The following is a 22354-nucleotide window of genomic DNA, read 5'->3' on the forward strand; positions in this document are numbered from 1 at the left end:
AATGCAAGTATTGCTTTCTCTTGTCTTTTTCATTCATGAGTATTATGGGACTCTGAGGTGCAAACAGGACAGTTGATGTATTGTTGCAATATAGTCTGTAGGTGATACATATTGTAGCTCTGATTACCTGTGGTAAGTGGGAAGGAAATTTAGTTCAATAGTTGAGCCACTGACCAGGATTTTCCATTTTGCAGGCCATATGTAGGGGCAGGTAACTTTAGGAATGAGTCCCCTGCCCCCAACAGTGGGAAATCTCCCTGGATAAAATGCCAGTCGGGCAATTAAAAGTATACTGCCGAGCATCTTGACCAAATAGACTCTTTTGCCAATCAAAGGCTGGCAGCCATTGTGTTCAGCAGCAACTCATTGTAGGCCTAAGCTGTTAGCTGCACAACAACACTGAAGACCAGAACCAGCAAAAAGGTAAGTGATTGTTTTGGGAGTTATAATGTGTGGGACTCACAGGAAAAGAGGAGTTGGAGGGGTCAGAGGCAGGGGCAGGGGTGTGTGATTTTCAGCTGCCTTTCCTTCCATTCATAAATGGTCCAGATTTGGGGCAAATGGAAGACCTCTCCTAATGCAGCCACTCTGTTTATTTAATCAGGAGAGCAGTCATTTTTTCTGTTGCTGGCAAGGTAGATAATGAGGTTATTGATAGATTGAGGTTGTTAGTTGACTAGATCACGAAGATCAGTCAAAGACATTTCACCCCAAACTTAATTGCTGAGTTGGCTAGAAGGGGACATCTATTTCTGTAGTGCCAACCCAACAAAGTATTTGCCTTTTTTAACCAACTTCCACTCTCCATCTGCAGGTGGGAAAATGCCACCCTCTGGTTCAGTAGAATGCCTTGTGTTTGGTGGTGTCATTGCTACTTGAATTCTATTGTAACTGTGCTTGCCCGGCTAAATACTGATTATTCTAACATGATTTTGATTTGAGGATTCAACATGGAGAAGAAACTTTGAAGAATCATTCCTTCAAACAGCATCTAGCCTTTGGTCTGACCTTCTGTCCATTTTGTTAATGTCGTTCTTTCAATTAAGGTGCTGGTCTGTAGTCACCCTCAAAATATTGATGGTATGATTTGCTGCAAAACGTATGGTGAAGGTGAGAGGGAGGTGATGGACCTTTTCTAGAAGGAGACAGTCACAGCTTATCATTTATGCAACAGACTCATACTGGCACAATGGAGGCCCTTACGGTCACTGAGTCCATGCCACCTCTCTGTACATCAATCCAGTCAAAATCATTTGCAAATTGTCAGTCCAAATATGGATGTTGTCCAAGTCTTGCTGCACCCTGACAAGGACTGGTTCATAATGTACAGAGTTGTTAATTGAACTGAACATTATTCAATTGTTAATCAACAACTTGCTTCCACATCTTTGGATGCAAGAAAGCCATTGTGATGCAGAGAATATATTATGCTTTTGCTACAACATTTCACTGAATCGATATGTAAAACATTTTTCAGATTTACTGCTTGGAAGTCGCACTGACATATGGTGGAAAAAAAATTGCTAGGACTAATTTTCTGAGCATTCATTCTGAGCGGGGGGAGCCTTGCCTGCTTTATGAGAAAAGTGTTGCAATCAAACACTCAGAAGTTAGGCCCCCTTTGGCAAAAATGCTCCTCTGTGCCAGACAATAATTTATTTTGATCTTGTTGAGTATTTTTCTGCTTAATATGAAAATTCTGAAATTATTATGATTGATTATTTGATTGCCTGTATCGAATGGGTAGTTTTATCCTTACAGACGGCTATGGATTTTCTGATTTACCGTCATTACCAAATATACGATATTCATCATCTCTTTAATGTTTTTAATGTTCCCCATGGTGGAACACAGTGAACCTATGGTAGAATATTTTGTGAGTGCTTCATTTTGCATCCTGAAAAATACATATAATAGTCTCTATGAGTATCAGTTGCATTTTGTTTCTATGATTACTCATTGATAAATCCAAACTTCTTATTTCTAAGATTTTCACTCACACTAAGGGCTACATTTGAATGGCTTACATATTATGATTCTTCTTGAAAGTTTAGTCACACACAGTTCTAAACTTACATCTCTGCTATAAGGTTTAAGAGCCACAGGCCATAAAATCAGAAAAGACCTCAATGTGAGTGCAGGGAGCATGATGTCAACATAGCAAAGATTGGCTTTCAAGATTTTTCAGTACTGTGCTGGAATCCTTGGTCAAGGAGGTGCAGAGAAGGAGATATCCTATCTAACCATTTGCTCTGCAGGTAAACCCACAGAAGGCAATGCAGTCAGTTAGGTGTTGAGCCAATGCTGGAAATCCACTCAAAAGGATCCTGATATAGTGCCACAAGAAAGTCAATGCTCTCCCAGGAGTCATCAGTGTCAGCAAACACATTAACAAATGTTATTTTCTGTCCTTTGCCACATTGGCTTAACAAACTGCTCAATGCACTGTACCCCCTCAGTTACCTACCAAGAACTATATTAGTCACATTTTATAGGGATGAGTTGTTAGGTCAGATAGAAATAATCTTGAAATTTGTTAGTCATTTCAGAGACAAAGACTCAATTTTCAAGACATTTCACAAGGATAGGAAACTAGGATAAAATGTTGAGGTAGCTCTGTTAATGAAGGATGACATTAGTGCAGTTGTGAGAAATAACCTTACTTCTAAAGGCCAAGATGTAAAACCAATTTCAGTTGAGATAAGAATTAGGAAAGATAAAAAGTCACTTGTGAATAGTTTCTCGGCCCCATAACAGAACTGTACAGTAGAATGGCATTTACAAGAAGAAATAATGGGACTTGTGAGATAGGTATGGTTATAATGATGAGTGTTGGTCTGAGGATAGAGTTTAAACTTAATTGTGAAGTTGGAACTGGCTAATGTGAAATCGTAGAGAAGGGTGCATTATGTGTGGCTGACTAAAAAGTAAAATTGAAAGAAAAACAAAATTTTCCATGAAAACTAATAACAAATCAGAAGATTTGCATTCTGGGAGTGGACTTCACAGTCAGCATGGGTGTGAAGGGAATTGTGAAAGAACCTGCTGTTAAACAAGGTAGATGAACTTAGAGGGTGGGTTAGTACTTGGAACGATGACATGATTGTGATTACGGAGACTTGGCTGAAAGAGGGACAAGACTGGAAGCTGAATGTCCCAGGATTTAGATATTTCAGGTGAGATAGAAAAGGAGTGGGGGAGTAGCATTACTGGTGAAGGAGTATCTCACAGTTGTACTTAGGGAGGATACAACAGAGGACTCATTCAGCGAGGCAACATGGGTAGAACTCAAGAATTAGGAAAGGTGAAATCTCAAAGCTGGGGGTATACTCCAGGCCTCCAAAAAGCCAGTGGGAGATAGAGGAGAGAATATGGAGACAGATTTTGGAAAGATGTAAAAACAGGGTTATTGTGGTGAATGATTTTAACTTCTCCTATATTGACTGGGACTCTCTACATGCCAGAAGCTTAGATGAGACAGAATTTGTAAGAACCATTCAAAAGGGTTTATTGACATAATATGTAAACAGTCCAACTAGGGATGGGGTTCTACTGGACCTGGTTTTGTGAAATTAGCCTGGCTAGGTGAGTGAAGTTTCAGTGGGAGAGCATTTTGACCATTAATCAGTGCTAGGTCTTCTGTTGTTCTTGATCTACATAAATGAAATGTAGCTAGTCTAATTATTAAGTTTATAGACAATATAAAGATTGGTGGAATTGTGGATCTTGACGATTGTCAGAGGATACAGCAGGATACACATCAGTAGGAGGCATGGGGAGAAAAATGGCGTTAGGGTTTAATCTGGACAAATGTGAAGTGATGCATTTTGGAAGGTCACGTACAGGTAGAAATTATACAGTGAATGGCAGTACCTTTGGAATTTTTGATATACGGAGAGATCTGGGTGTGCAGGTCCACAGATCACTGAAATGGCAGCGCAGATAGATAAGGTAGTAAAAAAAGCCTAGGCCATATTTACCTTCACTGGAAACGGCATTAATATAAAGATAGGCAAATTATGCTGTAGCTTTCTAGAACTTCAGTTAAGCCAATCTTGGAATACAGTTCTGGTTACTACACTACTGAAAGCAAATGGATGCTTTGGAGAGGTTACAGAAAAGGTTTACAGGGATGTTGCCTGATTTGGAGGATTTTAGGTTGAGGAAATGTTGGACAGACTGGGTTTGTTTTGACTGGAATGCAGGAGGTTGAGGGGTGACCTGGTAGAAGTTTATAAGATGGTGAATGGAATGGAAATTGAGGCTTTTTCCCAGGGTAGAGGGGTCAATTACTAGGGGACACAGGTTCAAAATGTGAGGGGGATAACTTTTAAAAGAGATACTGGTCTAGCCTACTTACAGATTAGATTACTTTACAGTGTGGAAACAGGCCCTTCGGCCCAACAAGTCCACACCGACCCGCCGAAGCACAACCCACCCAGACCCATTCTCCTAACGCTATGGGCAATTTGGCATGGCCAATTCACCTAACCTGTACATTTTTGGACTGTGGGAGGAAACCCACTCAGACATGGAGAGAATGTGTAAACTCCACACAGTCAGTTGCCTGAGATGGGAATTGAACCCAGGTCTCTGGCGCTGTGAGGCAGCAATGCTAACCACTGTGCCACCATGCCGCCCATGAGCTTGTGTGGCCCTCACTCATAAGGCAATCTACTCATTCCAGGTATTAGCCTAGTAAACCCTCTCTGAACTGATTTCAATGCATTAACATTTTTCTGTAAGCACAGGACTGGTACTGTCATGGTACTCCAGATCTAGTCTCACAAATGCCCTGTAAAACTGAAGCATAACATCCCTGTCATTGCATTCACTTTGCCTCACAATAAACCATCACATTAACAGATATCCCAAGATAAACACTGCCCTTCATTGTATTAAGGACTGTACTTAGGAGGAACCAGCCAGCTCTCTATTTGTTACCAAAGCTGTGTGAGAATGTTTCAGTCGTACTTATTTAAATTGCACTTAGATTGAGCCTGATGAGACAATCATGTATCTCAGAAGTAATATAACTGGCGATTAAGTAACATGTAATAAGTCCGTATACAGTTCATAAGAATTGAGCCTATATATGCTCAAAATTTTGTGTGAGCATCTTTCTTCACATGTCATCAATAAACACAGAAAATGCTGGAGAAACCCAACAGGTCTGACAGCATCTGTGGAGACAAAAAATCTCTTAATCCTTATTCTACCCATTTTCTAACCCCATTAAATCACAGTGTAAATCAACACCTTAAATCCTTTTAGAGCCCCATTGTTCTGGCATTAAACTGTGTGTCACTGATCACTTGTTAATCCCATGTTTAATTAAAAAATTAGAAATCCAAGGCTGTGAATGAATATTTTACCCCTGTGTGTTCTTGCCATTGGAAAGCATTGCAAAATTTATATATTTATAGGAGAGGTTTGTGCTATTTTATTTGAACAATTATCCAAAATACCAACCCCTGTGCAAATTTGCTTAGTAAGTGCAAGGCTTCACTTGACTTGTTTTCATGCAAATTAACACTAGCCTCCAACAAATTTAAATGTAAGTTAACATGGTCATAAAATAAGTGTCTGGGTGGGATCAATTAACTATGATTTTAAAGTCATAAACATTTACAACATTGTAGGCCCAATTCACCAATCTGCAGTTCTGTCAGCAAGGCAGCTTGATGGAAGCAAGAATTTGTTGAATTTACTGACAGAAGATCTTATCATATTGTTGCAGTTGCCCTTGACTAAAATTGACAAGATGGCCACCTGGGGCTTTTTAGCAAGATGGCCGAAAGAGGTTGACACTTATATATAGCAGATGCTCACAGCTAGACTTATGGCCTCCATGCAGGGTCACTGGATAAGATAATGAAAGGTCTCAGTGAGACAAGACAGGTGAGTGTAGTCAGTGAGGCATCCCTGATAAGGGAGGCACAGTTGAAAAGGTTTTTAGCAAACTAATCTAAAAGTTCCAACTAATAGAAGGAGAAACTGGACCCACTTAGTTAAAACATTTCAGATAGTTGTAAAATGTATAAACAAGTGTACACACACACATATCTATATACATGTTATTATGTAATTGTACAATGATAGTGGTGGTTTTAATACATCAGACATTGAAGAATTTAGATTTCTGTGGATAGGCAACTTTAAACACACAAGCATTTCAGATAAGAAAGCATCCCTGATAAGAAAGCATCCCTGAAAAACCGAGATAAGAGATGTCTAGTAACAATCTGTCGAAAGTTTGCAGTTTAGCAAGAACTAAAAGACAATTATGATCTCACAATAATCTAGTCTATTTGGATAATTGTTGTTACATTAAAAATATAAACCTATAAGCTTCCATGCAGGCACTTAGTGGAGTTCTTATGAGTAGCCAACAGTGGACAGTAAAAAGAGGCCCCATCATTAGCCGGGAAGATGAAGCAATAAATGGTGTTATCAGACAACCTCTAAAGAGCAAACAAGATTGTAAAACACAGAAAATAAACAATTGTAGCTTCACAGCTCAGCATGCAGAAAGCTGTGAAAGTGATTGAATTTCATCCTTATCAATGGAGTTTGAGTATGCGCTATCTGGTCGGAAAACTAGACTGAAAGGAACTTGAAGTAAAGACATTGGGTTGTGGGGTGGGGAACGGGGGTGGGGGTGGGTGTGGGGGGGAACTGGGGTGGGTAGCCCACCTGAGAATCAAACTTTTGTCTTGAAACAACTCACAGATGCAAAATGGAAAGACTGTTTATTTGATCTCCTCAGTTTGGTACTGTAACATTAAGTGTAACTATGTAACTTTACACATTTAACAAACTTTATATTGGAACTGATAATTCATATTTCAGAATAATTGGCAAAAGTTAGCATCCTTTTGTACGTTATAATGAGAGCAGTAAGACAAATAAATTGCATAACATAATTTTTTAAAAATCTCAAATGATAACTTATCGTTAGTTAATGTGATGCAGCTGGCAAGTGTCTGAGAAGGAGTGTGTTTATCAGTACTTCGGAATGTGGATAAATACAGCATCCATTGTAAAACCCAAGGATGAGTGATAAAGATGTATGGTAAGATCATAAGATCATGGGAACACCTAGGGCTGCCCATAGAGATGTCCATCATTGATTGTGTGTTTATAGGATTGGATATATTGATTGTGGGGACATAAGAACAATAAAATCCATGTTGCATGTTATTATCATGACAGAAAATGTATAGAAATGCTGTACTTGACTGGCAGGGGGAGTGTTCAGTGGGCACTGTCCCAGGAACCTCTCCCATGTTGCATGGTAAAGAGCTCCGAATAAAGATTGATTTGTGCATGCTGAGCTAGGCACAGGACTGGAGACTCCTCTTTGACATCTCTCTCCCTCCAACAATATCAAATGTTAATTTACTATATTACAGTAAAGACAATTGATTAAAGTTGTGTTTTTGATATCTGTCAGAATATTTCACTTAAATGGACTACTCCTAATTCATGATGAATGCTTGTGTATCATGTGGTAATAATGATACTTGTCATATAAGTGTCATTTCTAACAAAATGGTAATTTCTCCATGTAAGTGTTGTGGTTGCACAAAAATATGTACAATAATCATTTCACACTATTTTGAATATACACTTTGTAGGTAAATATAAATGCAAATGCAATATAGGCATCAGATTATTTTCTAATAATTTCAACTACTACAAATGCAAATACTTGACTTTAAAACATGGTGAGAAAAATTGGGGAAAAGATATGTCCTTGAGGGACTAAGGTGATAAAGAAGTGGTGCAGAAAGGCAATCCATTCTAGAGATGTTTTGGTTATGATTGAGAATAAGCTAAACAGGAGCAGATCTACTAAGCTTCATTATGGAAAAAAGAGATGATGACTGTTATAAAGTCGAAAGAGTATTTGGTCACTTTAAGAAAGAGGTGCCTTTTCTGAGCTGAGAGATTTTGACAGCATTTGTATCTGTGACTAGCTGACAGGTGCAGAGAATACTAAAAATTGATAATATGTAACAATCAGCTCGCGGTTGTGTTTTGATGTTAAGGCAACCAGATTTGAATTTAACCAATTTAAAAAGGATTTAATGGGGATTTAAAAAGGAAGGGCATTTTGAAAATTAATCAGAGCAACTGCCATCAAACATGAGAGCACATGTCATCTGAAAGGGTTCTCAAAGAAACCTCTCAGAAGACCTTATCTATCAAAGGTACTTTTTCCAGTAAAACACTAAAAAGTTTAAGAAGGCCCAGGGATTCAGAAGTATAGAAGGAAATAGCAGATTCAGAAGACTGGAAGGAAGACAGCATAAGAGACTATGGACTTTTAGAGATTAAGTTAATTTAAAGTTTAACAATTGTGATATTGGAGCAGCATTTTTATAGAGTTGGAGTCAAATTGTGATTAGTTAAGAGAAAAGAGGGCTCGGGTTAATTAATAATTTTTGTTTAGTGTTCACTGTCAGAAAAATAATTTTGTTTTTTTTCTGCAAACAGTGGAATCAGGGGTTTTCTTTCACTCACATGTTAACATTACAAGGCAAGGCGAGCTTTTCTGGGTGTTTTAATTTTAATTAGCAGTGGAATTTAACCTCCGTGTTGTAACAATGACAATGAGTCATATAGTGGACTGTGTTAAAGGTTGCAATCAGTTTTGAAGAAAGCACCAATGCACCATTGTAACTCTTCTGTAGGAAGTAACTTGCAATTTTTTTTTGTCAGGACTACTTCAGTGTTGCAGCAAAGCGGAAACCTAATTGAGAACTACAAACATTTGTGCAAAAGATAAGTATGGATTTGGGAGGCATGATCATAGACAAGGACTCTGAAGAGAAAATGAAGATTGGAGGTGAGACAATGATGATTTACAAAGATGGAAGATAGGTAAAACCTTTCAAATGGGATTAATGTTAGCAGTTTTGAACAAGTTGAGTGGAGTATCCAATGTAAGCTAATGTAGGGGTCAGGAAGAGCAGTTGAGTGGTTGGGGGAATGCAGTGAATTAAGTAGAAAATGGGTTTCACAGATGAGATGTCCTTGGACTGAGCACGAAATGAGGTATTAATGAGAAATGAAAAAGAGATAAAATGATTTTGTACTAGGATGAGGGATACCTAGAGAATGATGGTATTATTTTAAAGGGAAAGGTGGAGCAGAAGCATATCAACAAAACAATTTTAGTAAGAAAGAGGTGCATGAGTTAAACTGATCTTGGGGAAGAGTGAGTTTAGAGAGTTTTGAAGAAACAGCCAGCTATGGAGAATGAAACACAGGATCAACCTGGTATAAGCAGATAGCCAGCCAGATCTGATGGTGGACAGGTAAATTAGTAATACACCAGATCCACTCAATATTTGGCCTTGGGGGAGTGTAATCTGGATCTAAAGAATTTTAAAGTCTTTACAAGTTATTGAGTAAATTAATTAACCTTTCTTTTAAGAAGTTAAACAAGTAACAACAGGTATTTATTATGCAAATAGTCAGCAGTGATTAATGAACATTTGACTTCCCTTTTCCAGAATTTAATCTGACCACTGAATTCAAGTTGAGAAGATACTAAAGACAAATCTTAGGGTATTTCTCAAACATCACTGCCATGATGGGTTTGGGCAGGACAAGTGGTGTAAAGTATAACCTGATGAAAAGGCTGCAAGAAGGTGCAAAGACATTATCTACAAATTAAGCTTCAATAAAATCCAAGATGATAAAAAAAACCTGGAATAATTCATGAATGATGAAGATATTACCTCAACTGAACACGGTGTGAATGGTATATAACAAACTTTATTTTAACTGGCACCTTAATCAACCAGCACTCTTGATAAACTGACAAAAATTATATATCTTACACTCTGCGACTTAAGCTATAGGGAGAGGTTGAACAGGCTGGGGTTCTTTTTCCTGGGGCATCGGAGGCTGAGGGGTGACCTCATAGAGATTTATAAAATCATGAAGGGCATGGATAGGATAAATAGACTATGTCTATCCCTGGGGTGGAGGAGTTCAGAACTAGAGAGCATAGGTTTAGGGTGAGAGGGGAAAGATATAAAAGAGACCTAAGGGCCAACCTTTTCACACAGAGGGTGGTACATGTATGGAATGAGCTGCCAGAGAAATTGGAGGAGGCTAGTACAATTGCAACATTTAAAAGGCATCTAGATGGGTAAATGAATAGGAAGGGTTTGGAGGGATATGGGCTGGGTGTTGATAGGTGGGACTAGATTAGGTTGGGATATCTGGTCAGCATGGACATGTTGAGCTAAAGGGTCTGTTTCCATGCTGTACATCTCTATGACTCTATGATTATGACCTAACAAATATTTATGTTGTAAGTACAACAGTGATGTGTATACCCCTGCATTAGGTTTCTATAACCTACTGTATGTTTTTACATTGATTGATATAGATTTCATATTAATTTTTGAGGGTTGTTGATGTCTTGAGGCCTTGCTTGATCAGGGTTTACTGTGGCTATGCATATCTCTTGATTATCCAGAATATTTGATCAACCAGCACATTTCTAGTCCCATAGGTACCGTCTAACAACAAATTTACTGTATTTATGTGGGATTTCATTGCTTGGTATTTTAAAAAAATTGAACCTGTTTATTTTAAATACTGATGATTACTATATCTGATCTTGTAGGCTATCATAGCTAAAATTGATCGTCACTTCAATCAATGACTGCATAGAGACATTTTCTAACAGAGTTCACTGAATGGTGCTCAGAACTGATTCTTATTCCCTCTTCCTCCCTTGGAACATCAAGAATAATTGAGTTAATGCAGCAAAGGTAGCACAGACCTTGGACATTCTCATCTGTTTAAAGTAGTTATAAAGTATTTTGCTAGAGTTGACATTAATAAAGATTCTTTTGACATTTGATGAAATCTCGTGGAATATATCCGACCACATTCACAGTGGATTGTTTATCCAGAAAATCTGCTCTTGGGTTTCCATTTTCTGCCCGCAGTGAACTGAGGACTAAGGCAGATTATTTCTGAAGGTCATTTTCTTTTCATTTCTAATTGCTTGATAGGTAGATTTGAATAATTTCAATTAACATTCTCTTCCATGATTTAATTTGCTATCAGTTGTTTTAAATGTGTATATTAGTCATTTCAAACTAATTCTGCACAATCATTGACAAGCTTCTGTTCCCATTAGTTTGAATATGAAGCACCATAACACTCTACCTCCCTTATTCTGTTGTACAATCCTTTTTCTCAGAAAGAAAAGCAGGCAGAGATCCATTATGTTGAGTTTCTGCCCAATTGGGCTACACCTCAGCAATCTTTAAAGTTTTGGTCAGGGTGTATTTCGGCTTGCTGAAAGGATAACTCAGCTGTGCTCCAGCACAAATAGCTGCAATCAACTCCCTTTCGTCATCAAAGGGCATAGATCAGTGGCCAATTTACCCATTTAAACTCAAGGTTCCTGCAATTGTTGTCCCATTGAAAGGAACAGATTGCAAAACTTTGAGGAAGCTTTGATTTGGTATTTGTGTATATTTACTGATTTTGTTGAACTGGGACTACATTCAACCTTCAAAATGCCTAAAGAATGTGTTATTTCCACCTTTACATTGTGTACCCTGGGGGGCTGATTGACTCCTCTGATCTATTTGGAGGAAAGGAGCAGGATGAACAGGAGGTTATTTTAATTGCCAAGGCAATGATTTATCATCAAGGAAGAGGGAATCTACTTTACATTGCCAAGACTGATGAAATTATTGGCTCAAGAGGCATTTTCCAGACCTGGCAGTGAAGCTGTGACTGTGAAGAGTTTGATTTTCCCAGGAAATGATTCAAAGAGTTTGCAGCCATGCTCCAGGGCAAGTAAGGTGCTGCCATTACCAGTCAAGATGATTGCCTGAATTTCTTTTTCTGCAGGGCCTGCTTTCCTCTAAAATGGGGTGTATGGATTTTAACAGAAGCAGTCAACAATCACAGTTTTTAAAGAAAATTAGTGCCTTAATCAGAAAAGTCAACTTTTATGGTAGCACTTGGGCTTGGAAGGCATTTTAAATGTAATTTGGTGAGCGTGCAATACTGATGATCATTTGATGAATAGTTCTCAAACTGAAATGCAGCTGAAGTAAATTGGAATTTTTGCCTACAATTCCAAAAAAAAACTAGTTTAACCCTTCACACTGTTTCCCATCCAGATTTGGAAATATATCGCTGTTCCTTCATTGTTGCGGGGTCAAAACCTTGGAGCTCCATCCCTAATGCTACTATGGGTCTACCTGAACCAAATGGACTGCAGTTCATGACAGCAGCTCACTACCACCTTCCCAAGGGTATCTAGGGATGGGCAATAAATTTTTACTCACCAGTGATATTGTATCCCGAAAGTGAACTAAATAAAAAAATGGAGTTGGAAATGCACTGACACAGGAGGAAGTGAGACACAGTGGTACAGTGGTTAGCACTAATGCCTCACAGCACCAGGGACCTAGGTCTAATTCCAACCTTGGGCGACTGGCTGTGTGGAGTTTGCACATTCTCCCTGTGTCTGCGTGGAGTTTCCTCCAGGTGCTCCGGTTTCCTCCAACAGACCAAAGATGTGCAGGTTAGGTGGATTGGCCATGCTAAAAGAAAATTACACCATTGCATGCAGGTTAGAGGGTATGGTAAAAATCCTATGTGGAGATGGGCTGGGTATGGGTGTGATGCCCTTCAGAAGGTTGTTGCAGACTCTCTGTACTCATGCACTGTAGGAATTCTATGGATCTAACAACATGGACAGTTTGTTCTAGACATCAGTCACATGTAGTTGGCGCGTATGATCCAGAGTAGGCCTCTTGGGCCTTTGAGCCTGTTCTGTTATTCAATTAGATTATTATTGTTCTGCTTTTAATATCACTCTACATTCTTGCATATCCCCATTAATCTTTCATCCTCTTGGTGGTCAAGAATCTATCAATCTCTGGCTTAAAAATATTTAAATATTCTGCATCTACTGCCTTCTGAGGAAGGGACAAGTGGGGAAGTGGGCAAGTAGGAGGCTTTCAAAAGTGAGATAATAAATGTTCAGGCCAGTATGTTCCTCTTAAGTGGGAAGGGCAAGGCTGAAAGGAGTAGGGAACACTGGATGACTAGAGATATTGAGGCTCGATTCCAGAGAAAGAAGGAGGGTGTAGGGGAAGTAGGAGTAGATTTAGAGAGAAATCAGGAGGGCAAAAAGGGAACATGTGATAGCTTTGGCAGATAAGATTAAGGAGAATCCAAAGAGATTCTACAAATATATTAAGGGCAAAAGAATAACTAGGTAGAGAATAAGACATCTTAAAGATCAACGAGGCTGTCTATATGTGGAACCACAGGAGATGGGTGAGATCCCAAATAAATATTTACCTGTTCCTGGTGTGACCTCTTGTATTCTTCATTGAATGATGGTTGATCCTCTGGCTTGATGATATTAGCAGTGGGGGAATATGCTGGGCCATGAGGTTGCAGATGGTGTGGAATACAATTCTGCTGCTGTTCAAGTAGTGTTTAACGTGGAGGAGCTCTGGTTCATCAGATGAGGGTGATGCAGTCGTGAAAAACAAGGAGATTTCCTTGGCCATGTTCAACTTAATGCTATGAGACTTCATGGTGTCTGGAGTCCATGCTGTGAGGTCCTAGGACAACTCCTTCCTAAACATATACCATTGTTCTGCCACTGCTGCTGGGTCTGTCCTACCAGGACATATCCAATGATGGTGGTATTGTCTGGTACATTGTCTGTAAGGTATGATTCTGCGAATATGATTATAACAAGCTATTTCTTGACTAGTTTGTCAGATAGCTGTCCCAATTTGGGCACTAGCCTCCAATTGTACTGCAGCACAACCTGTAACGCCAGAGCCTGACATATTCCCCACTCAACCATTATCATCAAGACAGGGGATCAACCCTAGTTCAATGGAGAGTGCAGGAAAGCATGCCAGGAGCAGTACCAAGCAGATCTGAAGGTGAAGCCATCAAACAGGACTACTTGCGTGCCAAACAGCATAAGCAGTAAGATGATTGACAGGGCTAAGCGATCCCACAACCAACGGCAAGATCTAAACTCTGCAGTCCTGCCACAAACATTCTGAATGGTGGTGAATGACTAAACAAGTCACTGGAGGAGGAGGCTCCACAAATATCTCCAAGATCAATGATGGAAGAGCCCAGTACATCAATGCAAAAGATAAGGCTGAAGCTTTTCCAGGAATCTTCAGCCAGAAGTGTTGACCACCTCGGCCTCCTGCAGTGGTCCACAGCATTAGAGATACCAGGCTTCAGCCAATTCAATTCATTCCACGTGATATTAAGAAAAGGTTGGAGGCATTGGGTAGTGCAAAGGCTATGGGCCCTGACCACATTCTGACAATAGTACTGAAGACTTGTGCTCCAGAACTTGCTGCTCTCCTGGCCAAGCTGTTCCAGTACAGTTACAACATTGGCATCTACCTGACAATGTAGAAAATTGCCCAAGTATGTCCAGTACACAAAAAGCAGGGCAAAGCCAATCCAACCAATCACCACCCCTTCAGTCTCCTGTCAATCATCAGTAAAGTGCTGGAAGGTGTCATCAACAGTGCTATCAAGCAGCACCTGCTCAACAATAACCTGCTCAGTGGTGCCAAGTTTGGATTCTGCTAAGGCTACTCAGCTCCTGACCTCATTACAGCCTTGGTTCAAACATGGACAAAAAAGCTGAATTCCAAAGGGGAGTTGAGAGTGACAGTCCTTGACGTCAAAGCTGCAGTGTGGCATCAAGGAGCCCTCACAAAACTGGAATCAATGGGTACCAGGGGGCGAATTCTCCGGCAGTTAGAGTCATACCTGACACATAGGAAGATGGTTGTGGTTGTTTGAGGTCAGTCATCTCAGCTCCAGGATGTCTCTGCAGGAGTTCCTCAGGATAGTGCCCTAGGCCCAACCATCTTCAGCTGCTTCATCAATGACCTTCCCTCTATCATAATGTTGAAGTCGGGATGTTCACCGATAATTGCACAATGTTTGCACCATTCGCAACTCCTCAGACACTGAAGCAGTCCGTGTCCAAATGCAACAAGATATGGGCTGACAATTAGCAATAACATTTGCCACACACAAATGCCAGGCTATGACCATCACCAATAAGAGACAATCTAACCACTGCCCCTTGACATTCAATGGCATTGCCATCACTGAATACCGCACTATCAACATCCTAGGCATTACCATTGACCAGAAACTCAACTGTACTCACCACATAAATACAGTGGCTACAAGACCAGGTCATAGGCTAAGAATACTGTGTACGTCCTAAGGCTGTCCACTATCAAGTCAGGACTGTGATGGAATACTCCCCACTTGCGTGGATGAGTGCAGCCCCAACACCATCCAGGACAAATCAGCCCACTTGATTGGGACTGCATCCGCGAGCATCCACTCCCTTCACCACTGATGGTCACTATCATCAATGTGTGCACTATCTACAAGGTGCACAGCAAAAAAAATCAGCAAAGATCCTCAGACAGCACCATCCAAATCCATGATCACTTCCATCTGGAAGGACAAGGGCAGCAGATGCATGGGAATACCACCACCTACAAGTTGCCCTCCAAGCTACGCACCATCCTGACTTGGAAATATATCGCCGTTCCTTCACTGTGGCTGGGTGAAAACCCTGAAATTCCCTCCCCAATGGTATTGTGGGTAAACAAACAGCAGGTGGACTGCAGCAGTTCAAGAAGGCAGCTCACCACCACCTTCTCAAGGGTACCTAGGGACAGGCAATAAATGCTGGCCTGCCAGTGATGCCCATATCCCACAAAATGAATCAACAAAAAGAAATGTTAGTAATGAATAATTAGCAGGGTTGACAGGGCTGTGATTGTCATTGTTATTTCTGGTGATCTATCCAGGAAGTGGGGAACTCCCTTCTGGGGATTAGAGGTAGCATGCAGGGATGAAGAGGAGACAATAATTGTGAAGGGGGGGAAACTCAACGTATGAGGTGGAAAGACAATAATGCAATGGAAGACATGGGTTACTAATAGGTTCAACATAGAGTGCCAGCTAGAAAGGAACATGGAGACTCAGGTGGGTTGGGGGCGTTTTGATTACCAGGCTGACTTTGTGACTCACTGTGCCAAGCGCAGTGTTACCTTCCATACTTGTGCGAATCATAAATGCACAATGAAAATGTTAATGACTGCAACTACACTCTTGGATTGGGTGGACAATGTATTTTTTTTCAGCCTGAGCATATGGACTATAATTGTGAGCAATGTGAGGCACAATTGCATTAATCAGACACACTCACAGTTCAGGCTGAAGCTATCTTTAATCATAGCACCCTACTCTTGAACTGCATGCAGTGCCAACTGGATGGGCTACAAATTGTGTTCATATGCAATTTGACCATATCATTGTTCATTGCAGATTGAAGATAGTCATCCCTCTAAAGCCAAAGGCCACAGAGCTGATTTCCTCTCACTCTAAAGCGTAATCATTCAGCAAGATGTTTGCATTGCAATGCTGCTTTCTTGAGTGATATGGGGGTTTGAGTGGTGGGTATACAGCACTAACAATCTCCTACTACATTTTCATAACATGGCTTTTGCTGCACTTATTGGAATAATGTCCTTGTTTGTTCCCGTCAGGTGAGGATACTAGGAACCATGGCCACAGCCTTAGAATTAGAGGAGGTCAATTTAAGACAGAAATGAGGAGACATTTCTTCAGCCAGAGAGTGGTGGGCTTGTGGAATTCATTGCCACAGAGCATAGTGGAGGCCGGAACGTTAAATGTTTTTAAGGCAGAGATTAATAAATTCTTAATCTCACAAGGAATTAAGGGATATGGGGTGAGTGCAGGTAAGTGGGGCTGAAATACCCATCAGGCATGATTGAATGGTGGAGTGGACTCGATGGGCTGAATGGCCTTACTTCCACTCCTATGTCTTATGGTCTTATGTCAAAAGTCCATGTAAAACCATTCTAAGTTCCTCCTTGTCAGAATGGTTCATGTTCCACTGCATCAAAGATTACACTAAACTGCCATTTGTGTTTGATGCATATGCCAACTGCTCATAAGAACATAGGAGCACAAGCAATAGGAACAGGAGTAGGCTGTCTGACCTCTCAAGCCTACTCCACCATTTAATGAGACCATGGCTGATCTTTTCATGAACTTATCTCCATTTATCTGCCCCCTCACCATAACCATAGTAATTCCTGTACTGCTCACATTACTGAGGATCTGTTCTGATTCTTGTATTCCCCTTACAGTTTAAGTTGCTGTCGCTATAGTGCAATGAAGGCGCACAGAATCAACGAGGAACAGGCGTGTCAGCAAACCTATAACCAGCAGCAACCTCTAGTGGCAGCTGAACCTTGTCCATTGCAGCTGAAGGTCCCCTCAGGATGCAGAGATGGTCCTGAGTTTATTGTCCTCAATGTCATTTCCTCCAGATGAGAGAGATGTAGTGTCATCACAGACTGAGAATGTCCTGGGACACTCAGAATTGATACAGTGCAGAGGAGGCGATATGGCCCATCGTGCCTGCAGCTGGCTCTATTATTTAGTGCCATCTCATGCCTTTCTCCATGCCCTTGCATAACATTTCTATCCAGATAACCATCCAATCCCTCTTGAATGCTTCAGTTGAACTTGTCTCCATCATATTTTCAGGCAGGGCATTCCATATCCTAACTACTCGCTGCGTGAATTTTTCTTTCACATTACCCTTACTTTGTTTGCACATCATTTTAAACTTACGTCCTCGTTTTTTCTCTTTTACTGTCAGCAATAGCTTCATTGCTCATGATTTTGAAAACCTCCATCAAATTTCCTATCAGCCTTCTTCTCTCCAAGGAGAACAGTCCCACCTTCATCAATCTATCCTCAGACCTGAAGTTTCTCATCTTTATAAATTGCTTCTGTTCTCTCTCCAATGCAGTCCCACTTTTGTTCTCATGTGGCACCCACAACTGTACACAATACGCCAGCTGAATTCTAACTACAGTATGAACACCAAGATCAAGATAATTAATACGTATTAGGAAAAGCAAGAATCCAAGGGTCCCTGGGAATTCCACTATAAATCTTCCTCCAGCCTTGAAAATATTTACTGACCATTACTCTCTGTTTCCTATCATTCAGGCAATTGGCTATTCACTATGTCATCTGCATGGGACTTGCACAACCCTCTCTCAAGGGTTGGATGGAGTGGACATAGAGAAGATGTTTCCCCTAGTGGGAGATACCAAGACCCAAGGGCACAGCCTCAGAGTGAACGGACAACCCTTTAGGACTGAGGTGAGGAGAAATTTCTTCAGTCAGAGGATGGTGAACCTGTGGAATTCATTACCACAGAAGGCTGTAAACGCCAAGTCTTAAATATATTTACTGTAGAGATGGATAGGTTCTTGATTGGTAAGGGAATCCATGGTTACAGGGAGAAGCTGGGAGAATCGATTTGAGAAGCATATCAGCCATACTTCAGACTTCTGGACCCTCAAATATATTGAGTCTGTTATCGATGTAATTTATACCAGATCACACCACTTTGTCTCGTCCTGTGATGACGCCAATTCCACAACCCCTGGCAGTGGAGTTTGCCAATACAGCTGGCTTCTCCAGGTGCACAGCACCATAGACTATACACATGTTGCATTAAGAGTGACACTCACAACCCAGCTGAGTTATTCAATAAAACATGGTTGCAGTCCATCAATGTACAAGTAATCTGTAATAGTCATTACCACACTGGGTACCCTGAGAGCTGTCATGACCCCTATAATCCTCAAAGAACTCTCATGCTCCTACTTTGTTCAAGAGCATAACGCCTTACAAAGATAGTTACTGAGAGTGAAAGGCTATTCTCCGTGGACTGGTTTATGACTCCAGTATGAAAACCCTGATTGAGGTGGATCGTCAGTACAATGCAGCTCATTCTTCCACGAGGGCCATCATGGAGCAGGTTCCAATACTTATATCTATATATTCCACACAGCGTGTGTAGATCATCCGAGTGCGCTGTGATCTAAAACTGGAGCAGCCAACATGGGATGTGATAGATTCTGAAGAAATGGAAGAGCAATGGCAGTCTTCTGAGGAGGAAAATGAGGACATCGAGCAGGAGAAACTTCGTCTTCTGCATGGTAGATTGCTGCAGTGTCAAACCAGACAGGACTTAATTGACACCTAGTTCCACAATTGTGAGCTGGGGTGTAGTAATCACTCTTTGACTAAATATTTTTCTGCTGCAAAGGCAAATAGTCCTTGTTTGTTTCCAAAGACTAATGCATCTTCTGTTTGCTTATTTATTGCTTTATTTTGCTGTTGCTGAGTTAAAGTGAATGTTTTTAAATGTCAATGATCCCACACAGTACATGTTTGCTATAATGGGCATTGGGGAAAGAATAACACTCCCTTGGACAATATTCTAAGATGCAGAGGGAAGGTAAGCTGTATGGCATGATTCTTTAATACTGATAGATTTATGAATGTGTACTTGTATTTGCAATGAAAATGTCAGCTGTGCCACATATATGTCCTGAGAAGCATTTGTTTTCAGTTCCTCTCCCACTATGTGCATCAGGAAAGTAACTCCTGGCTCTAAATATGGCACTAGCAGTAGGGATCCTGGAAGATTCTGGTAGTAGTGAGCAGTTACAACTGTGGCTAAAGGTGAAATGGACAATCAGGTACCATAAAGACATGGTGTATGGATAATGAGACAGGTTTTGGAAAAAAATCTCACAGAGTTCACAGAGAGAAAATCTAGCATGAAGCTTGCCAAAACTGACTCAATAAGTAAAACAATGCACTGAAATTTCAGTGCATTGTTTTACTTTTAGTATAGATTCCCTACAGTGTGGAAACAGGCCCTTCGGCTCAATCAGTCCACACCAACCATCCAAAGAGTAACCCACCCAGACCCATTTCCCTCTGACTAATTAACCTAACACTATGGGGCAATTTAGCATGGCCAACTCACCTGATCTGCACATATTTGGACTGTGGGAGGAAACCGGAGCACCTAGAGGAAACCCACACAGACACAGGGAGAATGTTCAAACTCCACATAGACAGTCACCCGAGTCTGGAATCGAACCTGGGTACCCTGGTGCTGTGAGGCAGCAGTGCTGACCACTGAGCCACTCACTTATTGAGTTGCTCACACAACTTCTTTTATAATAGCTCAATATCGTGATGATGGTTGAGGGAACAAATTAAATGAAATTATTTGGTTCCACTTCTGATGTTGCTTTTAACTTGCAGGGTGAGTGGAGGTGATGAATGGCAATAGTCATTTATTTGGTGGGAGTGTGTTGCTAAGAGACACCATCCTATTTTTGTCTCTTATTGTCTAAAGATATGGACAAATAGGCATTTGGGACCAGGAAAATCCAAGCTGCTATATCTTGTTGGTTTGTTATCCTGGTATAATTTTCACTACCACCATGATTCCTTTGGACTTCTCACGTTGTCTTTGAAATATTCTGTGTCTCTTTTCTTTTACTTCGATTACTTACAGTGTGGAAACAGGCCCTTCGGCCCAACAAGTCCACACCGACCCACCAAAGCGCAACCCAACCATACCCCTACATTTACCCCTTATCTAATACTACGGGCAATTTAGCATGGCCAATTCACCTGACCTGCACATCTTTGGACTGTGGGAGGAAACCGGAGTACCCGGAGGAAACCCACGTAGACACGGGGAGAATGTGCAAACTCCACACAGTCAGTTGCCTGAGTTGGGAATTGAACCCAGGTCTCTGGCGCTGTGAGGCAGCAGTGCTAACCACTGTGCCACCGTGTTAAGTTTACATTTGCATATGATGAGTGTGATGATATATTTCCCACATCTTTACTAAGTTAAAAAACACATTCATAGTCAAACAGTTTTACTTAGATTTTACAGAAACTGACTGTGATAGTGTTATACTCTACAGTAATACTGAAAATGTATTCAGATTCCTTAATATGTTGTGTTTGGCACATCTTCCACTAGCCATTACAGAGACTAAGAAGGCGACTTCTGTTAGATTGCCTTAAAATTTATAGGCTTTGTTTTGTTCCTTGCTCTTTATAAATAAATGTTTCAGTACAACAAATTTACATCAAACATAAATAATGGTTTGAAGCAAGCACTAAATATAAATCATACAATAAATGTTGTCATATCTATCTCTTCGGTGCCTTATGTTCTTTCATCTTAGAGCCAATCTGTGCAGAACTTTCAAAAACGATTTGCAAGTGAAGTAATATTAATGCTTCTGACCATCAAATGATGAGGGAGAGGATGATTTTTTGATTGTGAGCTTGCGATTCTAAATTAATGAAATGCCAGAGCTGACAGTAGCCAAAAGATAATGATTAGCCTACGCAAGACATGAATAATACTCAGGTAGAATGTAGCACTAGACCACAGTCTATATAAAGTGTATTGAGATTTAATACAGATTACAGTGTGGATTCATTGGATTGCTGTCTGGGTGTGAATAAATACAAACATGAAGGAAGATTTGAAAAATTGGAGTTTGTTTACTAAGGATTCATATCATCGATAGTCACAGGTGAGGTGCCAGAAGACTGGAGGTTGGCTAACGTGGTACCATTATTTAAGAAAGGTAGTAAGGAGCCAGGGAACTATAAACCAGTGAGCCTGATGTTGGTGGTGGGCAAGTTGTTGGAGGGAATCTTGAGGTACAGGATCTACATGTATTTTGAAAGGATTGATTAGGGATAGTCAACATGGCTTTATGCGTGGAAAATCAAATCTCACAAACTTGATTGAGTTTTTTGAAGAAGTAACAAAGAGGATTGATGAGGGCAAAGCAGTAGATGTGATCTATATGGACTTCAGTAAGGTATTTGACAAGATTCCCCATGCGAGTCTGGTAAGCAAAATTAGATCTCACGGAATACAGCGAGAACTTGCCATTTGGATACAGAATTGGCTCAAAAGTAGAAGACAGAGGGTGGTGGTGGAGGGTTATTTTTCAGACTGGAGGCCTGTAACCAGTGGAGTGCAACAAGGATCGGTGCTTGGTCCACTACTTTTCATCATTTATATAAATGATTTGGATTCGAGCATAAGAGGTATAGTTAATAAGTTTGCTGATGACACCAAAATTGGAGGTGCAGTGGACAAGAAGAAGGTTACCTCAGATTACAATGGGATCTTCAGCTGGGTCAATGGGCTGAGAAGTGGCAGATGGATTTTAATTCAGATAAATGCAATGTGCTGCATTTTGGGAAAGCAAATCTTAGCAGGACTTTTACACTTAATGGTAAGGTCCTAGGGAGTGTTGCTGAACAAAGAGACCTTGGAGTGCAGGTTCATAGCTCCTTGAAAGTGGAGTCGCAG

At 40.6% G+C, this 22354-nt stretch overlaps 1 long non-coding RNA gene across 1 annotated transcript; it reads left to right on the forward strand.

Moving 5' to 3' along the window:
• Window positions 1–215: 215 nt before the first annotated feature.
• LOC122549555 lies at window positions 216–9757 on the forward strand. Its single transcript, XR_006311574.1, has 3 exons — window positions 216–423; window positions 8728–8854; window positions 9525–9757. It is a non-coding gene; the product is annotated as an uncharacterized LOC122549555 (long non-coding RNA).
• Window positions 9758–22354: the final 12597 nt, after the last annotated feature.

The sequence above is a fragment of the Chiloscyllium plagiosum genome, chromosome 4, assembly GCF_004010195.1.
Source record: "Chiloscyllium plagiosum isolate BGI_BamShark_2017 chromosome 4, ASM401019v2, whole genome shotgun sequence".
In the NCBI taxonomy this organism is placed as follows: Eukaryota; Metazoa; Chordata; class Chondrichthyes; order Orectolobiformes; family Hemiscylliidae; genus Chiloscyllium; species Chiloscyllium plagiosum.